This window comes from Eriocheir sinensis, unplaced genomic scaffold (assembly GCF_024679095.1).
Source record: "Eriocheir sinensis breed Jianghai 21 unplaced genomic scaffold, ASM2467909v1 Scaffold1035, whole genome shotgun sequence".
NCBI lineage: Eukaryota > Metazoa > Arthropoda > Malacostraca > Decapoda > Varunidae > Eriocheir > Eriocheir sinensis.
The window spans coordinates 119,105-128,922 of NW_026110336.1; positions in this window are offsets into that span (position 1 = coordinate 119,105).

The following is a 9,818-nucleotide window of genomic DNA, read 5'->3' on the forward strand; positions in this document are numbered from 1 at the left end:
CATGCATTTTATGTTATGTTATATTAGAGATAACACCTATAGAACACTTCGGAGAGGTCCGTAGACCGCTGTTCACCATTTTTGTTACCCGTTTATAAGTGTTACTTTTAACGTGGTTTTTGTGAAGTGTTACGTTTAAGGCGCGAACTGTTATCTCACGTGAGGTCCGGTATACCGTTGCCTGCTTTCACAAGTTGATTGTTGTAAGGTGAGATAACACAATAGCCTTTTTAGTTAAGTGATGTGTGGCCAAGCGGTAGCCGTTATAAGTTCACTTTAGTTCACTTTAGTTCTCTCTCTCAGGTTGATACAAATACCAAATGTATTTTAACTATATTAACAGTTGTACTACATAAGGTTTACAGTTTACGTGAGCGAGACGCACGAAATCAGAGACAGCCACACCGCTGCAGGGCGCGGGGCGGCAGAGCACCGCTCGCCTGCCCGTCACCCGTCTTCTCTCCTCTTCTCTGCGTTGTTCGCCTGTTTTATTTGCTTGTAGTTCGTCCGGAAGGGTGGGGCTTCCGGTTGATGACTGTTGATGAAAGTCATCATTTGCTGATCCTAGTGTCAGTTCATCACAGCTTCCCACGGCCAAAAGCACGACGTGTTGTTAGACATCCTGTTGTGCGACACCGACCGGGTGTCGCCACACTTACAGTCATACATACACATGTACATTATAATATACTCATTACAAATTTATGATCGCAAGAACCGAGGTGTTCTCCTACCGTGACACTACTGACTAGGTTATCTTGGGTCGTTATAACAAGGTCAAGTATATTAATTTGTCGAGTTGGCTCAGAAACCATTTGACTTAGATAATTTTCTTCTAGAAATTCGAGCATTCTATGTGACTCGCCTTCTGTACCTGACAGTGTCGCCCAGTCGATATGGGGGAGGTTAAAGTCTCCTAATATCAGTGAGTCGCTGTTATTAAGTGACTGCCTTAAGACGCTGTACATTTCAAGGTCGTCATCGAGTGATTGCCCGGGAGGTCTGTAGGTGACAGATATATTTAAATTGACTTTTGCAATGTTTACTCGCACGCACAAATGTTCAACGTTACTGTTTCCCGGTGTTTTGTCAGTGGGTTGCAAATAGCTTTTGACATAAAGGGCGACGCCACCGCCTCTACGGTTTACACGATCTTTGTTGAAGAGTCTGTAGCCATCTATGTTGTATTCGGAACTTAAATCAATATTTGTGGTGTCGATAAATGTTTCGGTTATAGCAATTATGTCAAAATTTTCTGTTGAAGCAAGACATCTCAGTTCATCAAATTTGTTTCTTAAGCTACGCGCATTGAGAGAGAGAGAGAGAGAGAGAGAGAGAGAGAGAGAGAGAGAGAGAGAGAGAGAGAGAGAGTGTGTGTGTGTGTGTGTGTGTGTGTGTGTGTGAGAGAGAGAGAGAGAGAGAGAGAGAGAGAGAGAGAGAGAGAGAGAGAGAGAGAGAGAGAGAGAGAGAGAGAGAGAGAGAGAGAGAGAGAGAGAGAGAGAGAGAGAGAGAGAAAAAATCAGACCCCATGGTCCAGACTTGGTGGTCTGTCCTCAAACCTAAGTGATATTACATTAATCATAATACTCCAAAACGTTGCATTTCTACTCTAGTTGATATTAAGTTGAAGGAAGTGACGGTCGAGCTTATTTTTGAAGGAGTCAATCGTGTTACACTGGACCACTGATGATGGGAGCTTATTCCATTCTCGCACTACAACGTTGGTGAAGAAAAATTTGGTGCAGTCTGAATTTACTTGTCTACATCTGAGTTTTACGCCATTGTTCCTCGTGCGCAAAGTGTCATCGATCATAAACAATGTTGATCTGTCTACATTCGTGAAACCATTAAGTATTTTAAAACATTCGATCAGTTGTCCTCGGAGGCGACGTTTCTCAAGAGAGAACATGTTAAAGGTAGAAAGCCTTTCTTCGTAGGATTTGTTGCGCAAGGAAGGGATAATTTTCGTTGCCCGACGCTGAACACCTTCTAATTTAGCAATATCCTTTGCATGGTGGGGAGACCAAAACTGTACCGCATATTCCAAGTGGGGTCTGACTAAACTGTTGTAGAGCGGGAGTATTACATCTTTATTCTTAAATAAAAAGTTTCTTTTAATGAAGCCCAACATTCTGCTCGCTTTATTTGCTGCATCGATGCATTGCTGTGAGAATTTGAGGTTTGACGCGATGAGAGAGAGAGAGAGAGAGAGAGAGAGAGAGAGAGAGAGAGAGATTTACATAGATTTACATAGAAAATCAGACCACACAGACCCCATGGTCCAGACTAGGTGGTCTGTCCTTAAACCTAAGTGATTTTTCATTAATCAGATGGCTCCAAAACGTTGCTTTTCTACTCTAGTTAATATTAAGTTGAAGGAAGTGACGGTCGAGCTTGTTTTTAAAGGAGTCAATCGTGTTACACTGGACCACTGACGGTGGGAGCTTATTCCATTCTCGCACTACAACGTTGGTGAAGAAAAATTGGGTGCAGTCTGAGTTTACTTGTCTACATTTGAGTCTTGTGCCATTGTTCCTCGTTAGCAAAGTGTCATCGATCATAAACAATTTTTTTCTGTCTACATTCATGAAACCATTAAGTATTCTAAAACATTCGATCAGTTTTCCTCGGAGGCGACGTTTCTCAAGAGAGAACATGTTAAAGGTGGAAAGCCTTTCTTCGTAGGATTTGTTGCGCAAGGAAGGGATCATTTTTGTTGCTCGACGCTGAACACCTTCTAGTTTAGCAATGTCCTTTGCATGGTGGGGAGACCAAAACTGTACCGCATATTCCAAGTGGGGTCTGACTAAACTATTGTAGAGCGGAAGTATTACATCTTTATTTTTGAATAAAAAGTTTCTTTTAATGAGGCCCAACATTCTGTTCGCTTTAGTTGCTGCATCGATGCATTGATGTGAGAATTTGAGGTTTGACGCGACTTTAATCCACAGGTCCTTAACGCATTGAACACTTGTGAGTTTAACGCCGCGTATTTCGTAATCGAACTTCTTATTTTTTGTTCCAACTTGAAGGACCTGGCACTTGTCCCATTTATGCGACCAAGCTGAAATTTCGTGCAAATGCTCTTGGAGGCTTTGCCTGTCTTCGTCAGTGAGAACCGAGTTACCAATCTTTGTGTCGTCTGCAAATTTACTAATGCGATTATTGAGTCCAACATCCACGTCGTTGATGTAAATAATGAAGAGCACTGGGCCAAGAACCGAGCCCTGAGGGACGCCACTAGTGACCGGCGCCCACTCTGAGTTAAATCCGTCAATCACAACTCTTTGTTGTCTGTTGCTCAACCAATTCGCGATCCATTGGTCTACTTGACCGTCAATACCTATTTGCTTTAATTTATAAAGTAATTTATGATGTGGGACTTTATCAAACGCTTTCTGGAAATCAAGATAGACTACGTCCACTGATTTGGTTACGTCATAAATTGAGAAGAGATCGTTATAAAAGGTCAGTAGGTTTGACAGGCAGGATCTTTTGTTACGGAAGCCATGTTGTGAATCCCCAATTAATGAGTGGCTTTCGAGGTAACTCACAATTTTGTCTCTAATTATGCTCTCGAGTAGCTTACCTACAATTGAAGTTAGACTAATGGGTCGGTAGTTACCTGGTATTTTTTTGTCTCCTTTCTTAAAAATCGGTGTCACGTTAGCCTTTTTCCAATCCGAAGGGACGATGCCTTGTCGCAAGGACATATTGAATACGGTAGTGAGGGAGGAGAGTATTTCGCTCTGTTTCTTTAAGCAGTATAGGATATACTTTGTCGGGTCCGGGACTTTTATTTGTTTTAAGTGAATGGAGAGCTTTAAGGACTTCATCGGTTGTTATTTCAAAATTAGGCAATGCATGCTCGAGATTTACAATAGTACTGGTGTTGTTGGTAGCGAGAGGAAGACTGTTAGTATTAAACACCGAGGAAAAGTAATTGTTTAAGAGGTTTGCAATGTGTTGGCTGTCAGTCACTAGTGCACCGTCGCTGTTTGTTAAAGGTCCAATACCACTTTTGATCGCCTTTCAGTTGTTTATGTAACTGAAGAAAGATTTCGAATTATTTTTACAGTTGGCTGCAATATTTTCTTCATATCTACGCTTTGCCTGACCTATTAGTCTTTTTACTCGTCGCCTGGCATCATTATAAAGTCTAATGTTTTCGGGCGTGCGTTGTTCTTTCTTTAACCTGTAAAACAATTTTCTCTCATTGACTGATTGTTTAATTTCGCTATTAAACCACGGTGGGCTTTTATTAGTGTTAATTCGCTTCTCGCACAAGGGGACGAATGTGTTATGCTGAGTGAGTAAGTGATTTTTAAGGCTTAGCCAGGCTTCATCTACGTTGCTGTCATCTGATAGTTGTATTTCTGTTAGTTTTTTGTCGGATTTCTACGAAGTTAGCTCTTTTGAAATTGGGCACCTTTACTTTATTTTCAGTCACTGATGGTTGAGCTCTAATGTCGACGCACATTAATTTATGATCGCAAGAACCGAGGTGTTCTCCTACCGTGACACTACTGACTAGGTTATCTTGGGTCGTTATAACAAGGTCGAGTATATTATTTTGTCGAGTTGGCTCAGAAACCATTTGGCTTAGATAATTTTCTTCTAGAAATTCGATCATTCTATGTGACTCGCCTTCTGTACCTGACAGTGTCGCCCAGTCGATATGGGGGAGGTTAAAGTCTCTTAATATCAGTGAGTCGTTGTTATTAAGTGACTGCCTTAAGACGCTGTACATTTCAAGGTCGTCATCGAGTGATTGCCCGGGAGGTCTGTAGGTGACAGATATATTTAAATTGACTTTTGCAATGTTTACTCGCACGCACAAATGTTCAATGTTACTGTTTCCTGGTGTTTTGTCAGTGGGTTGCAAATAGCATTTGACATAAAGGGCGACGCCACCGCCTCTACGGTTTACACGATCTTTGTTGAAGAGTCTGTAGCCATCTATGTTGTATTCGGAACTTAAATCAATATTTGTGGTGTCGATAAATGTTTCGGTTATAGCAATTATGTCAAAATTTTCTGTTAGAGCAAGACATCTTAGTTCATCAAATTTGTTTCTTAGGCTACGCGCATTGAAACTAAGGATTTTTAAGTTATCTAGAGGCTTGGTAATAGAGGTGGTGGTACTTGCGGGATCACGGTTACGGGTTTGTTGCGATGCACGGCGTCTATTTACACTGGCGGGGTGGAGGGACGTGGCTGTGACTCGTTTTTTGCTCGGATGACACGTACTGCTTCGTTGAGGAGCCTTCCGAATCTGGCTGCCCCGATGGGAGACAGGTGCAATCCGTCCCTGTGGAAGAGAAGAAGAGAGAGAGAGAGAGAGAGAGAGAGAGAGAGAGAGAGAGAGAGAGAGAGAGAGAGAGAGAGACTAGATGGATAAATCTATAAATACATAGCTCTATACAGATAAACAGATAGATAAATAGATAGATAGATAGATAGATATGGCTATAGACAGAAACACAGACAGAGATGGGCAGACAGTTTTAAAGATACCTGTGTGGACAGTTGGATGAAGTGACTGATGGAAAGATAAAGTTGGAAGATGGATACAGTCACACTGGCAGATATAGACAGACAGACGAGCAGATAGACATTCATACACATAAACTTGTTATCTCTCTCTCTCTCTCTCTCTCTCTCTCTCTCTCTCTCTCTCTTCCTCTCCTCTCCCTCTCTCCCCCACCGTGGTTTTGCCTTCGCTTGTCTTTCTTGAGCGTGAAGAACTGTAGTCAACACGAAAACTTTTTAATTATGCTGAGAATTATTAATGTTATTGAGAAGGACAAGCCGAAGAGAATTATGCAAAACAATGTCGACAGGAGCCGCGGCGAATGACAGCAAATTAGCGCAGGAAATATGTATTAAAACGTGCTCAGGTAAACAGCCTGAGAAGGAAGGGAAGTGTGTGTGTGTGTGTGTGTGTGTGTGTGTGTGTGTGTGTGTGTGTGTGTGTGTGTGTGTGTGTGTGTGTGTGTGTGTGTGTGTGTGTGTGTGTGTGTGTGTGTGTGTGTGTGTGTGTGTGTGTGTGTGTGTGTGTGTGTGTGTGTGTGTGTGTGTGTGTGTGTGTGTGTGTGTGTGTGTGTGTGTGTGTGTGTGTGTGTGTGTGTGTGTGTGTGTGTGTGTGTGTGTGTGTGTGTGTGTGTGTGTGTGTGTGTGTGTGTGTGTGTGTGTGTGTGTGTGTGTGTGTGTGTGTGTGTGTGTGTGTGTGTGTGTGTGTGTGTGTGTGTGTGTGTGTGTGTGTGTGTGTGTGTGTGTGTGTGTGTGTGTGTGTGTGTGTGTGTGTGTGTGTGTGTGTGTGTACGCAAAAGTGAATAAATTAATAGAGAAATAAATTAGTAGCTAATTAATTATTCGATTGATAAATAAATGAATTCATTGATTCACTTATGTGTTAATAATTAAATTACAGATAGATAGGAATAGATAGATAGATAGGTAGATAAAAAATAAATAGATAGACGCGGTGGCCGAGTGGTCAGCGCCCGGGTGTAAAGAGCCCGAGGACCCAGGTTCGAGTCCCACCGGAGCACGTTGACAATTTTCAAGCATCTCCGGGCCGCTAAAGATCACCACATGCTGCCCAGGTCTTCACTCAGCCCTGCCTTCAGCGACTTCGGTGACCCAGCGTTGCCAAATTATCGTACTCATCGCATTGTATTGTCGTAGTTTTTGACCAATGACTAGCAAAAAAGCACATAGAAACATCAATAAATAGGAGTTTTAACGCTAACTTCAATTTTCTATCGTCATTTGTGTCGGTACGAGAGTTTGAGGCTTGAAAAAGGATGAATACAATGTGGTTGTAACCGCCCGGCAGGGGCAGTCAGTTGATGGTTAAGGAAAGACCCGTCTGTCTGATGCGATCTCTGGTTTTATCGATCAAACCTGTCAATATGAAGTACATACCATCACACTCCGAGAATCATCTATCGTTAACTATTCTCATCACTGCATTGATACATCAGTGATAACTGATTGGTGTCCAGTCGAGTACAAAAGACACTACATGGATCAGTATAACACATTATTATACACCGTCAGGTGTCCGACTGCCTGACGTACATACAAACACAACATATGGAACACTATAACACATAAGAACACAACTTCAACGGAACTTACACTGCCAGGGTCTATAAACACCTCGGGCTCTCGGTCGCTCGTCCGCCTCAACGTCTTCCCTGCACCAATTTCCTTAACCGTCTGCCCTTTGCCGGGGCCTTCGTACTCGCTGCCCTCCTGTATGGGACACACTCATGGCTCTGAACAAGGACGCCTTCATACGAGTGTAGGCCGGCCTAATGGATTTGGTGACCTCTCTGACCGACGATAATGGCCTTTGCGATAGTAAACCTCTCCCTTATTCCTTCCTCTCCACTCTTCCACCTCCCTTCTCATCTCTCTCCACCTCTCACCCTCTCTCATTTACCTTTATTTCCTCATATCGCCAAACGGCGATAACAGTGGTGAATACGATAATCTGGCAACCCTGCTTCGGTCAGTCAAGAGGAGCACCAGGGGGTCATCATATATCACGGCAGCCGCTAGAAATACAATTCGCCTGCGCCAGTAATGGGCTGGTCGTCCAGGGGACCTCTCAAGAGCCTGCCGGTACTATGGGCAGCACCGAAAAGAAAGAAAGATAGACAGATCGATGGATAGATAGATACATCGATAGATAGATAGATACCGTAGATAGACATAAAGATAAAGGGAGATACAGAGAGAACAGAAAGCCGGACTGACGGATAAAATACAATGTTGGTCACGGCATTTCGCTTTTCTCAGGTGGACAGACGGGCGGGGAGGCGGCACACAACCACAACCTTCAGTCCATGTCCTTTGTACAAACTGGTGCTGACAACAATACCAGCATCCAGGCACTCCTTCCTCACTGCCCGACCACTGACATCATGAGTCCCGTACATAACCAGGCCAAACCTTACCAAAAACCATTCAGTACTATAATACATTCAATAACACATTACATAAATATAGATGTCGTACTCTGAGGAATGTGATACACGCCTTCTCACACTCACTCTCCCCCTCCACCTCTCCCCCGTCACCTCTCTCCTTCCTCCCCTTCCCACCCCCCGCTCAAGCTTCACAGACACATGCTTGTTAAACGTTGACGGACATACGTCCTCTTCGGATCAAGACATAATTCATCTTTGCGGTTGTGTTCAGCATGACTAACTCGAAAAAAGGTTATTTGAGGCACTTTTGGCAATTAAATGAAGACTGACGTGGCGTATCTTCGGATCAAGGCGTCCAGAGTTTCCCCAGAACGTGTTTCGGAGAGGTTCAGACTGACTGGCGTGACTGAAAACGTTAAAAAGTAAGTTAACTGTAATGTGTGTGCGTCTCGTCTTGTGGTGAGGCGTCCCGGGGTTCACGAAGATGTCTTTCTGGCGTGTGGCAGGAAGACTGGCATGACTGAGAAAGGGTTATCTAATTAGTACGTTGACACAAATATATTAAGAGTTCCTCATTATTGCAATGGCCACAGTGTTTCAAGTTCATGCAACGATGACTCGCGGCCGCGTTACACACTCTCCCTTACTACGAGGCGTCGAGGTGAGACCAAACCAACGACAGCTTCTGAAGTGCTTGTCGCCTTCTATGAAATGCACAGACTTCGCTTCAAACTTTTTCGTGGCATATTTGCTTTACAATATTACAAACGAATAAAAAGCTGCCTATCGCTGTTCCTGGAAAGCCAGATGACGGTGCTCCAAAACGAATCAGCTCAGGTTCGCGAGGCGTCCCGAGAGGATTCGAGTCGTTGAGAAGAACTTGTTTTTGGTAGGGTGAGTTTACGAGTTACTGTTACACGCTTTGCTCGTTTCCTTTTTATATGATGACAACTGAATTGCTATACTCTTACCTTATTTTGTATGACACCTTAATTACTATACACCTTATTTTATGAGGTCTTAATGTATATATGAAGACAACTTAATTCATTATATTGTACCATAATTTCAACGTTTCTACCTCTACCACATCGTCCGCCTTTGCATAATCGTAATCGAATGTATCATTAGGCGGTAAATAACGACGATTCGAAAGCCTTATCGATGCAGAGTGGAGCGCCTGACCCTAAACACACATTATAGAATCATAATGTTTGAAATTGATACCACTCGCCTTTACCTCATCTTAATCGTATGTATCTGTTCCCCACAACGAAGGCGGACCCAGACACGCGGGCTGCACAGTGTCCCGGCGACCCTTCAGTCTGGCGGTACTTCCTCGAACACTATCGCGCGGCTCCACACGCTGCACGCCGCCAAGCAGCTGGTGATGCTCATGGCTACTTCACGACACTTGATTGGCTGGCTTACCTCACGCCGTCGACACTCGGCACCGATTACTCGCCACAGACAAACACGGACACACAGACACACGCACACACCTGGCTGACTGACTGGTCACTGGAGGGCGGAGGGGCATTAACGAGGCGGGGAGACGCGAGGCTTAGTGATAGAAAACGCTCGCTTTTTCTGGTTAACTTGACGAAACAAATGCCTCCTTTCCCTTCACGCCAAATGAATAAACAAATACGGTATATAGAGACGTTATCTAACATTTAATAAACGTAGGAATAAGAAAAGATGGTGGGATTGTTGTTAGAGGCAGAGTATTGAGTAAATCAGCGTGACAGCTCAACGTCGCCGTGACGGTGTGCGCAGACTCGTCGGCTTCGTGGCGAGCGGCGGGGCGAGGCTAGGCTGAGTCTCTACCTGCTGACCAGACGTTAGTGCGAGGCGTGAGGCTTTGCCAGCTAT